Source organism: Salmo trutta, chromosome 7, assembly GCF_901001165.1.
Source record: "Salmo trutta chromosome 7, fSalTru1.1, whole genome shotgun sequence".
Taxonomy (NCBI): domain Eukaryota; kingdom Metazoa; phylum Chordata; class Actinopteri; order Salmoniformes; family Salmonidae; genus Salmo; species Salmo trutta.
The window spans coordinates 25,826,944-25,846,173 of record NC_042963.1 but is presented as its reverse complement, the minus strand read 5'-3'; the positions used below and the strand labels follow the sequence as shown (position 1 = coordinate 25,846,173).

At 41.0% G+C, this 19,230-nt stretch overlaps 1 protein-coding gene and 1 long non-coding RNA gene across 3 annotated transcripts in view; both read right to left on the bottom strand.

The window, feature by feature from the left end:
- brsk2a (BR serine/threonine kinase 2a) overlaps window positions 1–19,230 on the bottom strand; it is a 506,659-nt gene that overhangs the window by 475,512 nt on the left and 11,917 nt on the right. The window lies entirely within an intron of this gene.
- On the bottom strand, window positions 7,674–11,017 carry LOC115197179 (uncharacterized). 2 transcript variants are annotated; one of them, XR_003878977.1, is made up of 4 exons: window positions 10,677–11,017; window positions 10,375–10,547; window positions 9,985–10,069; window positions 7,674–8,240 (listed from the first exon to the last, which is right to left on the bottom strand). It is a non-coding gene; the product is annotated as an uncharacterized LOC115197179 (long non-coding RNA). The 2 variants fall into 2 exon arrangements; XR_003878976.1 differs by having other exon boundaries at window positions 10,375–11,017.

Sequence of the window (19,230 nt, the reverse complement as noted above, 5' to 3'; positions counted from 1 at the left end):
TAGATCTTTGGGCATAAGTGCAACTAGGAATGACTATCTTTGGCATCCAGGGGATACCTCCATTACACAACAGAGGATAATTGCTCCTAGACACTATTGATGCGCGGTTGACTCATAACCCGCAGTTCCTGCGGTTATATCAGAGAGGCAGGTGGGTTTAGAGTCATGAAATATTGTGTGCATAAAGGGCTGGTTTGGTAAAGAGAAAACAATAAATTCATTATTTTTAGGCTATCTGTCATTACTGCATAAGTCTAAGCTTTACGGCCTAACTGTACACGCCAAATAGTCTATACACTAATCGCCAAATGCTTTTGGGAATGGGCAGAAAAAGTTAATGTAGATCCACTGAGGCAAAAAGGACAATGTCATAGTTTAATTCAATAAGAGAAAAGATGTGAAATGGACAGTTGATAATAAAGAGAAGGAAGAGCCAGAAAAGTAATGTTTGGGAAAGATTTGGTGAAGTGGTACAAAAAGGATGATAGCAGTGTTGTGTAATGTGGCGGTCCTCTCATGAGAACTGCCACTGGAAAGGAAGACCCAGACTTACCTCTGTTGTAGAGAATACGTTCATTAGAGTTACCAGCCTCAGAAATTGCTGCCAAAATAAATGCTTCACAGAATTCAAGTAACAGACACATCTCAACATCAACTGTTCAGAGGAGACTGCGTGAATCTGGCCTTCTTGGTCAAATTGCTGCAAAGAAACAACAACTAAATGACACAAATAAGAAGAAGAGACTTGCTTTGGCCAAGAAACACAAGCAATGGACATTAGACCTATGGAAATCTGTTCTTTGGTCTGATGAGTCCAAATTTTTGATTTTTGGTTGCAACCGCCGTGTCTTTGTGAGACGCAGAGTAGGTGAACGGATGAACTCCGCATATGTGGTTCCCACCGTGAAGCATGGAGAAGGTGTGATGGTGCTTTGCTGGTGACACTGTCAGTGATTTAATTAGAATTCAAGCCACACTTAACCAGCATGGCTAACACAGCATTCTGCAGCGATACGTCATCCCATCTGGTTTGTGAATAGTGGGACTATCATTTGTTTTTCAACAGGACCCAACGTGCTTCTACATCTGCATTGCTTGCCGTTTGCTGTTTTAGGCTGGGTTTCTGTATAGCACTTTGTGACATCTGCTGATGTAAAACGGAATTTATACATACATTTGATTGATTGATTGATTGACAACTCCAGGCTGTTTAAGGGCTATTTGACCAAGAAGGAGAGTGATGGAGTACTGCATCTGATGACCTGGATTCTATAAATCACACAACCTCAACCCAATTGAGATGGTTTGGGATGAGTTGGACCGAAGAGTGAAGGAAAAGCAGCTAACAAGTGCTCAGCATATGTGGGAACTCCTTCAAGACTGTTGTCCAGGTGAAGCTGAATATTAAAGCACTGGAGCTCTCACTAAAGGCTTCAGTCATACAACAGCTATACTTAAATCCTAACTGGTTCTCTAGCAGATTATTAAGAATGGCTCATCCCTTGTTAAAAAATGGCATTTTTCCCATTATTCAGATTACAACCTCTCACTTTCTGCTATTTGAAAATGAAATAATCTTCAAAATGTCGCTATTTTTAAAACAAGCCATAGAAAGCTGGTTGCAATTTCAAGTTTAATCCACCGGAAAAAACTGAACCAATATATATATATTTTGGGAGAAATACAAATAAAAACAGTGTATAATCTTTATAAATGATATCCTAAATAGGACTGGTAAAGTTATGTCACATATATGGAAATGTCTGCTCTATCCAAAATTACAACCAACTGATTTCAGCATTACTTCAAAAATGGAGGATGCCAGCGGAAGAAGGTAAGGAAGTTGTCTGTCGTCCCTGCATTGAAGACCAAAATTGGTTAAAGAAAATTATAATTCTAAAAGAAGTATACCAGTTGGATTTTAGGACCAAACAATTACAGCTGCGCCATACAGGTAGAAAAATAGTTGGGAAGCGATTTTTTATGTATCGATTCCATGGTACATGGTTTATGAACTGAAACACAAAATGACGCCTGATCCAAAAGTTTTTAAATGTAATTTATAAAACATTCTTGCAACCAATAAAATGTTATATATACAGTGAGGGGAAAAAAGTATTTGATCCCCTGCTGATTTTGTACGTTTGCCCACTGACAAAGAAATGATCAGTCTATAATTTTAATGATAGGTTTATTTGAACAGTGAGAGACAGAATAACAACAAAAATATCCAGAAAAACGCATGTCAAAAATGGTATAAATTGATTTGCATTTTAATGAGGGAAATAAGTATTTGACCCCCTCTCAATCAGAAAGATTTCTGGCTCCCAGGTGTCTTTTATACAGGTAACGAGCTGAGATTAGGAGCATACTCTTAAAGGGAGTGCTACTCATCTCAGCTTGTTACCTGTATAAAAGACACCTGTCCACAGAAGCAATCAATCAATCAGATTCCAAACTCTCCACCATGGCCAAGACCAAAGAGCTCTCCAAGGATGTCAGGGACAAGATTGTAGACATACACAAGGCTGGAATGGGCTACAAGACCATCGCCAAGCAGCTTGGTGAGGAGGTGACAACAGTTGGTGCGATTATTCGCAAATGGAGGAAACACAAAATAACTGTCAATCTCCCTTGGCTTGGGGCTCCATGCAAAATCTCACCTCGTGGAGTTGCAATGATCATGAGAACGGTGAGGAATCAGCCTAGAACTACACAGGAGGATCTTGTCAATGATCTCAAAGCATAGTCACCAAGAAAACTATTGGTAACACACTACACCGTGAAGGACTGAAATCCTGCAGCGCCCGCAAGGTCCCCCTGCTCAAGAAAGCACATATACATGCCCGTCTGAAGTTTGCCAATGAACATCTGAATGATTCAGAGGACAACTGGGTGAAAGTGTTGTGGTCAGATGAGACCAAAATGGAGCTCTTTGGCATCAACTCAACTCGCCGTGTTTGGAGGAGGAGGAATGCTGCCTATGACCCCAAGAACACCATCCCCACCGTCAAACATGGAGGTGGAAACACTATGCTTTGGGGGTGATTTTCTGCTAAGGGGACAGGACAACTTCACCGCATCAAAGGGACGATGGACAGGGCCATGTACCGTCAAATCTTGGGTGAGAACCTCCTTCCCTCAGCCAGGGCATTGAAAATGGGTCGTGGATGGGTATTCCAGCACGACAATGACCCAAAACACACGGCCAAGGCAACAAAGGAGTGGCTCAAGAAGAAGCACATTAAGGTCCTGGAGTGGCCTAGCCAGTCTCCAGACCTTAATCCCATAGAAAATCCGTGGAGGGAGCTGAAGGTTCGAGTTGCCAAACGTCAGCCTCGAAACCTTAACCTGTTAGGGTATAGGGGGCAGTATTTTCACGGCTGGATAAAAAAATGTACCCGATTTAATCTGGTTACTAATCCTACCCAGTAACTAGAATATGCATATACTTATTATATATGGAAAACACCCTAAAGTTTCAAAAACTGTTTGAATGGTGTCTGTGAGTATAACAGAACTCATTTGGCAGGCAAAACCCTGAGACAGATTCTGACAGGAAGTGGATACCTGATGTGTTGAATTGACTTTAAGCCTATGCCATTGAAAAACAAAGGGGCTGAGGAATGTTTTGGCACTTCCTATTGCTTCCACTAGATGTCACCAGCCTTTACAAAGTGTTTTGAGTCATATACTGTGAGATCTGACCGAACAAGAGCCATGGAACGGTGATGGCCCATTAGACACCTGGCGCGCAAGTTCATGTTGGGTACTCTCGTTCCAATACGGTTTAAAAGAGAATGCAATCGTCCGCCTTGAAGTTTATTCATGTTCTGGTTAAAAAAGGCACTAATGATTTATGCGATACAACGTTTGACATGTTTGAACGAACGTAAATATATTTTTTCCGTTCGTGAAGTGAAGTGAAGTCCGGCTGGCTTAGATCATGTGCTAACAACACAGAGCTTTTTGGACATAAATGATGAGCTTTTTTGAACAAAACTACATTCGTTATGGACCTGGGATTCCTGGAAGTGACATCTGATGAAGACAATCAAAAGGTAATGGATTATTTACATAGTATTTTCGATTTTAGATCTCTCCAACATGGCGGTTAGTCTGTATCGCAAAGCGTATTTTTCTGGGCGCAGTGCTCAGATTATTGCAAAGTGCGATTTCCCAGTAAGGTTATTTTTAAATCTGGCAAGTCGATTGCGTTCAAGAGATGTAAATCTATAATTCTTTGAATGACAATATAATATTTTACCAATGTTTTCTAATATTAATTAATTATTTTGTTGTCATGACTTGACTGCCGGTTATTGGAGGGAAACGATTTCCTGAACATCAACGCCATTGTAAAATGCTGTTTTTGGATATAAATATGAACTTGATAGAACTAAAAATGCATGCATTGTCTAACATAATGTCCTAGGAGTGTCATCTGATGGAGATTGTAAAAGGTTAGTGCATAATTTTAGCTGATTTTATGGTTTTGGTGACGCCTGTCTTTGAATCGACAATACATTACACACAGCTATTGTCAATGTACTCTCCTAACATAACCTAACTTTATGCTTTCGCCGTAAAACCTTTTTGAAATCGGACAACGTGGTTAGATTAAGGAGATGTTTATCTTTCAAAGGGTGTAAGTTAGTTGTATGTTTGAGAAATTTGAATTTTGACATTTATTTGGTTTCAAATTTGCCGCTCTTGAAATGCACCTGCTGTTGATAGGGTGCGCCACGGTTGGCACGCTAACGTCCCACATAGCCCCAAGAAGTTAATGACTTGGAGAAGATCTGCAAATAGGAGTGGGACAAAATCCCGCCTGAGATGTGTGCAAACCTGGTGACCAACTACAAGAAACGTCTGACCTCTGTGATTGCCAACAAGGGTTTGCCACCAAGTACTAAGTCATGTTTTGCAGAGGGGTCAAATACTTATTTCCCTCATTAAAATGCAAATCAATTTATAACATTTTTGACATGTGTTTTTCTGGATTTTTTTGTTGTTATTCTGTCTCTCACTGTTCAAATAAACTTACCATTAAAATTATAGACTGATAATTTCTTTGTCAGTGGGCAAACGTACAAAATCAGCAGGGGATCAAATACTTTTTCCCTCACTGTATGGGGGTTACAACTGTAATGAGTCTCTCTCCTAGGTGAATATCAAAGGTGCCAGATCAACTGGCAATGGCTGACAGATAGCCAGACTCCCCTCTCTCACATTGGAGACGGGGGAGTTGGGCCAGTTTATGACTTCACAGCGGTCGTAAATTTAGAGAGAACTCCCTCTCTTGCCCTGCAGTATTGAGAAGGTAAAAATCCCATTGTTACCAAGAGACTCTCACCACCCAACACTTCAACACCAAACAATGAACACTGGGACTATATATTTCAACATTCGAATGTTGGGAATGATGAGAGAATATGTATGTCTATTTTGTGATGTCATTAAAACTACTATAAAGACGTTATAATGAAAACATTGTAACTTGAAGGGCTTTTACACTGTGTATATCAGGTTTACATTCATTACGTTGTGTATAAAACATCAAGGACGAAGAGAATACTTTTGTGATGATAGGATTGTGATTTTAGTTCTCTAACGAGATCATAGTAATTCTGATACCTTGCCTCGGAACAAGCCAAGCCCCAGGGAGCCCAGAGAACATGTCAGCAGATGCGTGTCAGCATCGACACGGCTGATAAGCCATCCTCAGGAGTCTACTCTTCCAGAAGGAGTGCAAGTAAAAAGACAACTAAGAAGGACATTGTAACCTCGTGGACAATCAAAGACTTACACCTGAGAGTGAAGGAGAAGGCCATCTGAAAAACGGGGTCCCAATCAAACCCTTCTCACCAAGCGGAACCCTGCCCACGAAGGCCTGGGCCCAGCAGAGATACCCAACGAAGACCTCCAACACGTAAATGCATACATTACTTCTTACCTAAAGTAGCGGCAGTGCAGGGCAAGGTATTAGGGCTACCATAAACATACTTTCCAAATGTATCTAAGTGTTGCTTCTCTTTCTATCTCCAACTCTCCATCTTGTGTAACAAGCGTCATATTGTGTTAGTCCACTAGGGACCTGCTGTCATCGTATTAAGTTTATAATCAATAACCTATACTGTATGTGTGTGTGTGTGTGTGTGTGTCCTTGGTTAATCATTTAGTTTGTTAGTAAATAAATAATCAAAGCAATTTGTGTGGTACGGAAGGATCAGTGAGTGAGACTCGGGTTTGTGCAGATTTACGAAGTCTGCGACGTTCAGAATGAGACTGATGAGGTAATAATTAATTATTGACTGTTATTGATGTAAGAGATATGTATATCTTTTGAGCTTAACTTCTTTGGGATAGGGGGCAGTATTTTCACGGCCGGATAAAAAACGTACCCAATTTAATCTGGTTACTACTCCTGCCCAGAAACTAGAATATGCAAATAATAAGTAGATTTGGAGAGACAACACTCTAAAGTTTCTAAAACTATTTGAATGGTGTCTGTGAGTATAACAGAACTCATATGGCAGGCCAAAACCTGAGAAGATTCCATACAGGAAGTGCCCTGTCTGACAATTTGTTGTCCTTCTGTTGCATCTCTATCGAAAATACAGCATCTGTGCTGTAACGTGACACTTTAAGGCTTCCATTGGCTCTCTAAAGCCGCCAGAAAGTGGAATGGGGTGTCTGCTGTCTCTGGGCACAGTACAACAGCTCTGTTTGTGAGTGGTCAGCCTGGGGACAGTGAGACTGAGATGCGCGTTCACGAGACTTCTCCATGTTTTTCTTTCTCTCTCTGGATGAATACAACGTTGCCCGGTTGGAATATTATCGCTATTTTACAAGAAAAGTAGCATAAAAATTGATTTTAAGTCGGGAGATAACTTGTTAAATAACTTTTTCCATGGTGCCCCAAATTCCCAATGAGTTAATTGTTACATGATTATCAATTAAACATAGTTAGTTGAGGCCGGTTGGAACCAAACATCTCAAATCTGGACTCATCAGACCAAAGGACAGATTTACACCGGACTAATGTCCATTGCTCGTGTTTCTTGGGCAAAGCCAGTCTCTTATTATTATTGGTGTCCTTTAGTAGTGGTCTCTTCGCTGCAATTCGACCATGAAGGCCTGATTCACGCAGTCTCCACTGAACAGTTGTTGTTGAGATGTGTCTGTTACTTGAACTCTGTGAAGCATTTATTTGGGCTGCAATCTGAGTTGCTGATGTTGTTGACTTTACTTGAATATACTATGTTTTGAAACATAACCCTTGTGAGTGAATTGACACACAAATGAATTAAGCTCACTTGAACATGAAAACTTGCTATTCAAATGCTTTAAGGAAAAATTATTGCCTTAAACTTGTTAAGTTGCAGCAACTTAAAAAGGCCCAATGCAGCCATTTTCATATCAATATCTAATCCTTTCTGGGTAACAATTAAGTTCATTATTGTAATAGATTCCCATTAAAATGGGCAAAAATAGCTTTTTAGCAAAAAACTATTTCTCAAGCAAAGAGTGGTCTAAGTGGGGAGAGAAACTGAAAACTAGCTGTTGTTGGCAGAGAGGTTTGGAACTCTCTTTGTTATTAACCAATTTACCACATGGTGATGTCACCATGGAAAGCTGAAACTCCTGCCCATGCAAAGCACTCAAAAGTATAGATGTAGCTAATCATTTATTTTCTGTTCCTACTTCAAACCAAATACTCGACAACTTTATCTTGGTACTGTATTCTAGATACAGCTCAACATAACAATTCTTACTGAATCCAACCAAATGTCTCACGTGAAAACATGTTTTAATAAAGAAAACTCTAGCCTTAAGCCACATTCATAATGTTGAAACAAGGACAAATTGTGTTTTCAGACAGTGTTTGTCATTTGGTGAATGTCTACACATTTTGATTTTGATTTTAATCATCAAATCATTATTCAGACCCTTTATTCTTGGCTTCAGTTTCCCATCTTCTAAACTGAGCAGGATTTTCTGATTGAAATCAGAAGTGTTGGACAGTTCTTTGGAATAACTGAGATGTAGAGCACAGATCAGACCGAACATTACCAGTTAAGTGTCAGCCAGTCTGGGGAGGTCGGTCACCACAACTTCACTCTCCAGGACAACGGAGTTCTTGACTGTAATGAACTTGATTTTCGTTGTCGTCACTGGCAATTGTAAGTAGAGATACCGGTGTGTCAACAATATCTGGCTCATCGGGAATCCTCTCCCTGAAATACACAAATGCACTTGAGATGAGAATACTAGACAGACGTTATATACAGTGCCTTCAGAAAGTATTCATTCCAGTTGACTTATTCCACATTTTGCTGTGTTACAGGCAGAATTCAAAACTGATTAAATATTTTATTTCCCCTCACCCATCTACACAACACCCCATAATGACAAAGTGAAAACATATTTTTAGACATTTTTGAAACGAAATACAGAAATATCTAATCTACATAAGTATTCACACACCTGAGTTAATTAATACTTTGTAGAAGTACCTTTGACGGCAATTACAGCTTTGAGCCTTTCTGGGTAAGTCCAGTCCTCGGGGGCCTGATTGGTGTCACACTTTTTCCCCAGCCCCAGCTAACACACCTGACTCCAATAATCAACTAAATCATAAGCTTCAGTTAAAAATGCAATTAGTTTAAATCAGGTGTGTTTGCTAGGGATGGGGGAAAAATGTGACACCAATCAGGCCCCCGAGGACTGGAATTGCCCAGGACTGCTCTAGGAGCTTTGCACACCTGGATTGTACAATAATTGCACATTATTATTTAGAAAATTATTCATGCTCTGTCAAGATCGTGATTGATCATAGCTAGACAGCCATGTTCATGTCTTGCATACAATTTCAAGCCAATTTAAATCAAAACTGCAACTAGGCCACTCAGGGACATTTAATGTTGTCTTGGTAAGAAACCCCAGTGTATATTTGGCCTTGTGTTTTAGGTTATTGTCCTGTTGACAGGTGAATTTGTCTCCCAGTGTCTGTTGGAAAGCAGACTGAACCAGGTTTACCTCTAGGAATTTGCCTGTGTTTAAGCTCTATTCTGTTTTTTTTATCCTAAAAAACTCCCTAGTCCTTGCCGTTGACAAGTATACCCATATCATGATGCAGCGACCAACATGCTTGAAAAATGAAGAGTGGTACTCAGTGATGTGTTGGATTTGCCCCAAACATGATGCTTTGTATTGAGGACATAAAGTTAAATATTTTGCCACATTTTCTGCAGTTTTACTTATAGTGGCCTTATTGCAAACAGGATGCATGTTTTGGAATATTTGTATTAGGTACAGGGTTCCTTCTTTTCACTCTGTAATTTAGGTTAGTATTGTGGAGTAACTTCAATGTTGTTCATCCATCCTCAGTTTTCTATCACAGCCACTAAACTCTGTAACTGTTTTAAAGTCACCATTGACCAGTCAACCATCTACCAATAGTTGCCCTTCCTTGCGAGGCATCCCTGGTCTTTGTGGTTGAATTTGTGTATGAAATTCACTGTGGGACCTTACAAATAATTGTATGTGTGGGGTACAGAGATGAGGTAGTCATTTGAAAATCATGTTAAACACTATTATTGCACACAGTGTGACACTTGTTAAGCACATTTTTACTCCTGAACTTATTTAGGCTTGCCATAAAAAAAGGGGTTGAATAATTATTGATTATTGACATTTCAGCTTGTAAAAAAAAAAAAAAAAAAACATAATTCCACTTTGACATGATGAGTGACAAAATCTCAATGTAATCAATTTTAAATTCAGGCTGTAACACAACAAAATGTAGAAAAAGTCAAGGGGTGAGAATACTTTCTGAAGACATATATTGGTTAGATAGAAGTAAATACCATACTCGCCCATCTAATCCTCTCAGATCACTACAGGTGTATAGGGGCTAGGGGTGGGTAAATTGTGAATGGGCACAATAATCAATAGTAACCAAAATGACAAGAAACCTACCTTGCATGTTTTGAAAATTCCTAAGACTTCCTCACGCAGCAACACAGGAGGAGCACAGAGAACAGTGGAGAACATCATGTAGTTCCTAAGAAGATAAATAATCATAAATTCATGTTATGACACATAGGCTTACAATTATAAGCTGGTAAATGGACAAAATATCCCCCAGAGAAATCTTTGTATATTTAGCCCAAAAAATGCCGGGCTTTATTTCATTTGCCTGGTACAATGGAACCAACGGAATAGTTACTAAAGGGCAAACTCTTAGCTGCCTTTCAGATACTGTTATTATACTTTCAAGGTTCAACAAGTAGTTGATCTTTGCATTAGACCCAGATCTGATTCCAGCATTATGTGCAGTGCCCTAAAGATCTGAGTCCTCCGTCTTACCCATATCCTAGATCATGACACCTCAGAATGTCACCCAAAGCGTAAGCGATCCTTCCAGTCTTGGATGCCATCTGTTGGTAAAAGTTCATCAAACGAGGGGTGTGACAGTCGAGCGCAGCATAGAAGAAGTTCGGCAAGTTCTGGTTCCTGATTGGGCAGAACTCTGCATACAGCTACACTTGGAAATGACAGACCGCAAAAGGACAGTATTTAGCAGTATTATCACAATTTCGGCAACAAACTATAACTAATATATTAAAGCATGTCATACTTGTGTAACAAAAACTGCTATACAATTTTACCTGCTGTCAAGGAACTCCTTTAGAGATGTGGGTGACTATGTCCTGGCGCCGCAGGGCAAATGTGGTCTGCATATACTTGAGATACTCTTGGTAGTGTTGAAACTGGGTTAACAGTGCATGTATGTGTCTACAGTTTGAAAAATTATGGTGCACAGAGAGGATAGGGATAGGCCATCATGTACGGGTGTCTGTTTGCCAATGTCGAAGTTATGAGTGTCATGGGGAGAATCTCAATTGCATTTCCTTGATTCCCCTTGTCCTCTCTCCTCGATTCCATCTCAAAACCCATCGGATGAGAAGGTCAGAAGGGAGGGACCACTTCCTTCATCGTCCAATGGGTTTTGAGAAGAAGGTGGGGAAAGGGGACGTGAGAAATCAAGGAAATGCAATTAAGATTCTCCTCTGTACAATCCTTTTGACAAAGCAATGTCACAACAGGGCATTATTTCGTGCATCTCAGATATTTAATCCAGTTTACCTTTAATTGGTAGCCTGAAGTCAGCACCAACATCCTTCAGTCGGGCCTATAGAGAGAAATTATCAATATAATGAGTATTACTATTATTAACAGAGTTAAAGTTCTAATTCAGCCATTTTAAAAGCTATCTACATGTATAATCAGCTTCAATTTGAGGCAATTTGAGACAATAAACCAAATCATGTCACCATGGAAGGCCAAAAGTCCATCTCACCAAAACAGTATTTTCAAACAGCTCTTACATTAAAAGGGCATGATCATAATCTTCACAATGTCAGAGTATTATTCCAACCTCAGTGTGGAAATGTATATAAAAACATAGGAAATCACGTTTTTGACTGCATTGGGCCTTTAAATGGTAACTAGTCTACATGTTAACAAGATGGCTCTGACAGATATGGCAGCTCTGCTTCTAGCTCCTGAACAACATTGCAGTATTTCGCTATTTTTGTGTGTTATCGCTTACATTATTAGCTCAGAATATTTTTTGTGTTATTACATACAGCCGGAAATAACTTTTGGATATCAGAGCGACTGTAACTCACCAGAATTACGACCAGGAATACGACTTTCCCGAATTGGATCCTTTGTTCATTCCCCCTATGGCAATTGAACTAATCCCAGATGCTGCTCCAAAACACCGCTGGCGGAGAAGAGGTATTCAGAGTGGACTTCTAGTCCGACTCAGGAGGCGGGCACACCATCCATCACTTCAGAGTATATTACTCGCTAATGTTCAGTCTCTGGATAATAAAGTAGATGAGCTCAGGGCGAGAATCTCCTTCCAGAGAGACATCAGGGATTGTAACATACTCTGTTTCAGGGAAACATGGCTCTCTCGGGAAATACTGTCCCCGTCCATGCAGCTAGCTAGGTTCTCAGTACATCACGGAGACAGAAATAAAGAACTCTACGGGAAAAGGAAGGCGAGGGTGTATGTTTCATGATTAACTACTCATGGTGTGACTGTGATAACATACAGAAACTCAAGTCATTTTGTTTGCCCAACCTAGATTACCTCAAAGAACTACATTGGACTTTATGCAAACTGGAAACCACATATCCTGAGGCTGCATTTATTGTAGCTGGGGATTTTAACAAAGCAAATCTGAGGAAAATGCTACTGAAGTCCTACCAACACATTGACTGTAGTACCCGCCCTGGAAAAACATTGGACCACTGCTATTGCTAATCCTAACAAGCTTTCTCTACCCTTAACCTTGTTCTGAACACCTCCAAAACAAAGGTCATGTGGTTTGGTAAGAAGAATGTCCCTCTTCCCACAGGTGTTATTACTACCTCTGAGGGTTTAAAGCTTGAGGTAGTCACCTCATACAAGTACTTGGGAGTATGGCTAGACGGTACATTGTCCTTCTCTCAGCACATATCAAAGCAGCAGGTTAAAGTTAAATCTAGACTTGGTTTCCTCTATCGTAATCGCTCCTCTTTCACCACAGCTGCCAAACTAACCCTCATTCAGATGACCATCCTACCCATGCTAGATTACGGAGACATCATTTATCGATTGGCAGGTAAGGGTGCTCTCGAGCGGCTAGATGTTCTTTACCATTTGGCCATCAGATTTGCCACCAATGCTCCTTATAGGACACATCAACGCAGTCCTCTGTAAACCGGTCATCTCTGTATACCCGTCGCAAGACCCACTGGTTGATGCTCATTTATAAAACCCTCTTAGGCCTCACTCCCCCCTATCTGAGATATCTACTACAGCCCTCATCCTCCACATACAAACACCCGTTCTGCCAGTCACATTCTGTTAAAGGTCCCCAAAGCACACACATCCCTGGGTCGCTCCTCTTTTCAGTTCTCTGCAGCTAGAGACTGGAACGAGCTGCAACAAATACTCAAACTGGACAGTTTTATCTCAGTCTCTTCATTCAAAGACTCAATCATGGACACTCTTACTGACAGTTGTGGCTGCTTTGTGTGATGTGTTGTTGTCTCTACCTTCTTGCCCTTTGTGCGGTTGTCTGTGCCCAATAATGTTTGTACCATTTTTTGTGCTGCTACCATGTTGTGTTGCTACCATGTTGTTATGTTGTGTTGCTACCATGCTGTGTTATGTGTTGCTGCCTTGCTATGTTATTGTCTTAGGTCTCTCTTTATGTAGTGTTGAGTTGTCTCTGTGTGTTGTCCTACATTTATACTGCATTTTTTTTTTTTAAAGGCCTTTTGCCTTTTGGTAGGCCGTCATTGTAAATAATAATTTGTTCTTAACTGACTTATCTAGTTAAATAAAGGTTAAATAAAATTTAAAAAATACTCAACTTTTCAAAATGCCAACAGCGTGACTAGCTTAAATGCTGACTGTAGCGTCAATCGAAACTGGACGTTCTAAATATGCGTTCTAATCACACCGGTTTGAGCGTACGCTGCAGGGACCATTGTAGAATGGTCACACCCGTTTGTTGGTACGTATTAAAAGGTTAAAATTCATATTTTTTGCCTAATTCTGTTTTTTTCCCATATTCCATTTTCTTGGGTTTGTTTTTCTGTGTTAATAACAATGCATAAACTTAGATTTTGAGTGTAGTTACCTTTAATTCAGTGTGCATGCACCATTTGGTTAGCGGTGTTTCTGTAGCGCAGTACGCGCACATGTGATGGAGTTTGCAAATCAAAAATGGATTCTGATGTAACAGATTTGACTTTTAAACGGCATGAAGTCTTATTGGACATAGCTGGTAATTGATTGATGTTCATTATCTTGTGTTGAATTCACCTTGTGTAGACCTGCTGGATGTAAAAACATTTGGGCAATTCCATGGTAACAGAGTGACACAGACTCACATTTTTACTAAAACGCATTTACTTGAGCTTAGCCGTGGGAAGTAGGGGTGCTGAATAATGAAAAAAATGATTTACACTTTTTTTCCTCACAAAGGTTGTGCACTGGGCCTTTACTAGTCCTATTTTAGCGGACCAATATAGTTTTGTTGAGTGGTATGGAGGTTTTTGAGTAGAGAGATCCACAGTAGCTACTGTAATTGAAACTGGCAGTGTCTGCTATGGCAGGTGGGAAGGTGCAAGTTACCTGAATGTCTTGTATTGCATTTATATTGCATTGGCTTTTGAATAGAATTGACATGAGCGGAACATTTTAGTATTTTTTCATTCTTAGTAGATTTCATCTCTCAATGTTAATCTCAAAGTGCACCAAAGACTCCAGCCACCCTAGTCATAGACTGTTCTCTCTGCTACCGCATGGCAAACGGTACCGGAGCTCCAAGTCTAGATCCAAGAGGCTTCAAAACAGCTTCTACCCCCAAGCCATAAGACTCCTGAACATCTAATCAAAATGGATACCCAGACTATTTGCTTTGACCCCCTCTTTTACACCGCTGCTACTCTCTATTATCTATGCATAGTCACTTTAATAAGTCTACCTTCATATCACCTCAATTACCTCGACTAACTGGTGCCCCCGCACATTGACTCTGTACCGGTACCCCCTGTATATAGTCTCGCTATTGTATTTCTGCTCTATAACTACTTGTAACTTTTATTTCTTATTCTTGTATTTTTAAAACGGCATTGATGGTTAGGAGCTTGTAAGTAAGCATTTCACTCTAATGTTGTATTCGGCACATGTAAAATTAAAGGGGAGCCGCACACTCTAGGAGCTCAGATGCAATAATTTAATAACCAATGTTTCGACAGACAAGCTGTCTTCATCAGGATATAATGACAAACACTGCGGGGTGACTAGTTCATATAGTGACCTACTAGGGTTCCCCTCTGGCTTTGGGCTAAGCCCCCAATGTCCCCAAATCCTAGCAATGCCCCTGACACAGGTTGCTGCAGTTTGCAACAAATGGTTGTGCATTTGTCATTTCTCGTGGATAGATGCACGTAACATAGGGTGGTATTGTAGCGACTGTCAACAGACTGATGGATGCGACGACTAGCGAGGAACTTTGTTGCGGTGCAGAGATTTTTTTTGTCACTGAACATTTGGACAAATCACAATTAACAAAGTTTTCGGAAGTTTAAAATGCCATAAAGGAAAAGAACATTTGGCCCATGCTTTGGCTGATAGTTTTTGTTTAGGGGTGGAGACTTTGCTAGTCTCGTTAGCATCTTTTCTCATACATCTTCCTCAGAACCTAATCGAACATTTGACGCAATTATGCAAGATTTTAGTTCTGTTTTAGTTTTCCTGTTTTGCACAACTAAAATTTGATTGATTGATTGTTGGATTGATTAATTAAATATTGACTTATAAGAGACCCTCCTTTTTCAGCTCTTCCCCATTGCCTCTTCCCTGTGCTAACCCCTTAATCTGAGGACAGCCAGGCAGGCCGTCAGTAACAAGCCAATGCTAAATGCTAGCTGACAGGACAGCAGCCAAAGCCTGGGCTCCCCGCATGTGCTAATCTGAGGGCTTTAACTAGAACACACGGCACTGAGAAAGAGAGCAGAGAGCAGGGCCGGCCAGCCTGATCTGCAACAAGACACAAATAGTCCGTCACACACACACACACACACACACATAAATACTCAGTCACAGACACACTGATGCAAAACCATATTGAAAAACCCATACACACACGCCCAAAACACACACCACACATTCAGACAGAGGATTTCACAGACAGACCGAGAGAGAGAGAGATGTGCTTTTGTGAGGCCAAGACTGGGAACCAGAGAGGAGAATCAGCAAGGAAACCATGACAACCAGACAACCAGCCTCGGCAACCAACCCAGCATTTCTCACAGACCCAAACAGACAGACAGTAAGCCTTTTCAGGGTTAATATGTGTGTAAGGCAGGGTCTTAAAGGCTGAGTGAGTGAGTAAGTGTGTGTGTGTGTGTGTGTGTGTCTGTGCGTGGACAGAGGGGTCTTAAAGGCATTAACGCCACTGCCAAGTGCACAGACATTTAACATTGGATGTCCACACTGCCAACATATACCAGCTACTAGGAACTAGCAGTGACTGGCACACAGACACACACCAAGAGAAATACCAGCAAGGAATGAAAACTGGTTCTTAAATGGCACACACAAACACTATATACACACAAAGAAATAACAGCGACTACCTTACTTGCAGTCTCAAACACACACACTAACTGATCGGCAGTCTCAAACACACAGATTGCGGGACTGTCACTCCTGCCATATTTTATTGAGGCAACAAAGTGTGCTCCTAAATAAATGTAGCAATTCATATCGCCAGAGAATGGAAAGGCAAAACGCTGTGACTGCCTCACAAATGGCACCCTTTTCCCTACTTAGCGCACAACTTTTGACCAGATCCCAGTGCACTCTTTAGGGAATCGGGTGCCAATTGGGACACAGATAATGTATCTGTTTACCATTCTCTCTGCTGTGTCCAAAGCTACCGTAAAATTCCAAATAAAATCAGGCAATAACTGAACAACACTCCACAGCACAGTGTGTGTGTTTTGTAAAATGGACCGTAGCTTCTTCTCGTTCTTTTCTTATTTGCCTCGCTTTAGAAGAGGTGAGACAAACACAGGCTGTGGATGCGCTGAGTTAGGGCCCAAATAGAACACAATGGTGTTTGACAGCGACCAAGCCTCCGCAACACACGCACACTCTAAACAACAACAACAAAAACACATAGAAGCACATGAAACGTGATTTCAAAGGACCCAAATATTTCAGATGTCATTGAAGATACTTGAACTTATGGGTTCTCAAATACACCCACACAAACCCACATACACCCATTCACAGAAACACATTAACCCACCTCTAACTCCTCCTATGGCCTTCACCCATAAGGATGGACATATTAAGAGGAAGGGAATAAGGGGGGAGGAGTGAGAAAATAATGAAGAAAATTATCAATAAAGTGTCCTAAGTAATAACCTCCAATCCGCTAGTCAGTGGTGTCCCAAATGGCACCCTCTTCCCTATGTAGTGCACTATATAGGGAAGTGGGTGCCATTAGGGACAAATCCAGTCAGAACTGACAAGCAAGACCACTTCACGCCCCAAGATTTTTCTCCTCTCCTCCATCTCCCTGCTACTCTTTTCCCCATCATTAATCTGGGAGAATCATTGGCTACATAAAATCCCTCTAATCGATGCTATCCCGCAGAGACCTTGTCTGATTTAACACACCACTGGGTTGCTGTATGAATCCCGACTGTGAAAAGAGGGATGGAGAGAGGGAAAAGGGTGTAACAGTCAATGACAGAGACCTTGGTTATGTAATATCTGATGAAGTGGCAGACAGGGCGAGTGGCAGACAGGGCTCATTCACTGTCAGATTCACTGAGAAACATGCAGGGAGGCCCAAGCATGAGAGTTCAGGACAGTACTGTGTGTGTGAAGTTTGTGTGTGAAGCAGCATAACAATGGCCTTGAAGTGACAAGTTAAAGGAGAGAGCAGGTCAGGGCTGTTTCTGTGTCTGTGCTCAAAGCAAAGGGCCTCGTTCATAAACATTGCGTACGTCCAAAATATGCGTGAGCCACTTTTCATGCAAAAGTTGGCATTTATAAAAATCTAAGCTTGAAGTGAGAATGTGCTTATCCTCCTGCAAACTTTAGACCATGCGTATGCACAGTTTCTAGTGATTGAAGTATTGCATTGCAATTTTAAGGCAAAAGTAGCCTAGCCTTGTGCAGGAATATATGATGACTCATATTCATAAAAAAATAATAATAATAATTTAAAAAAAATGTTAGCTAAATATAGTAGCAAGATGGAATTCCTCACCTTTTCTGGCTGTGAGGTTTCATACTCGCAAAATAGCCTATAGGCCTACAAAAGTTAAGATATGGGACAAATGGTAGCCTCTCTCATTTAATTGGACCCGCTTCAAAGTAGTAAATAGATAAGCTATTTCAAGTATTTTTCTCTAAGCAGGTTGGAATGCACACACACACACAGCTGCTCAAATACTTATTCATCAGTGTGTGTATGTGTGTTTGTGTTGTGTCAGTATGCGTGTATGTTTGTAGTGTATGTGAATGTGTGTGGGTTTTGTGTGAGAGTGTCAGTGTAGTGTGTGTGAGTGTGTGTGTGCATATATAGTCTTCTAGATATAGTCAGTGCAAGATAGGGTCTGTGCAGACTGTCCGGGCAACCATTTAATTAACTATTTAGCAGTCTTATGGCTTGGGGGTAGAAGCTGTCTCGGAGCCTTTTGGTCTGAGAGCCAATGCACCGATACGGTTTGCCGGATGGTAGCAGAGTGAACAGTCTATGGCTTGGGCAATAGTTTGCAAGCCCTGCCACATCCATCGGAGCCGGAGTAGTACGATTCAATCTTAGTCCAGTATTGACGCTTTGCCTGCTTGATGGTTCGTCGGCGGGCATAGCGGGATTTCTTATAAGCTTCCGAGTTAGTGTCCCACTCCTTGAAAGCGGCAGCTCTTCCCTTTAGCTCAGTGCAGATGTTGCCTGTAATCCATGGCGTCTGGTTGGGGTATTATGTACAGTCACTGTGGGGACAACGTCATCAATGCACTTATTGATGAAGCCAGTGACTGACGTGGTGTACTCCTCAATGCAATCGGAAGAATCCCGGAACATATTCCAGTCTGTGCTGGCAAAACAGTCCTGTAGCTTAGCATCTGCTTCATCTGACCACTTTCTTATTTACCGAGTCACTGGTGCTTCCTGCTTTAGTTTTAGCTTGTAAGCAGGAATCAGGAGGATAGAATTATGGTCAGATCTGCCAAATGGAGGGCGAGGGAGAGCTTTGTACGCGTCTCTGGGTGTAGAGTAAAGGTGGTCTAAAGTTTTTTTTCCCTCTGGTTGCACATTTAACATGCTGGTAGAAATTTGGTAAAATGGATGAGTTTCCCTGCATTAATGTACCCGGCCACTAGGAGTGCTGCCTCTGGATGAGAATTTTCCTGTTTGATTATGTTTGTATACAGCTCATTGAGTGTGGCCTTAGTGCCAGCATTGGTTTGTGGTGATATGTAGACAGCTACAAAAAACTCTCTTGGTAAATAGTGTGGTCTACAGCTTACCATGAGATACTCTATCTCAGGCGAGCAAAACCTTGAGACTTCTTTAAAATTTTGTGCACCAGCTGTTGTTTACAAATATACATAGACCGCTACCCCTT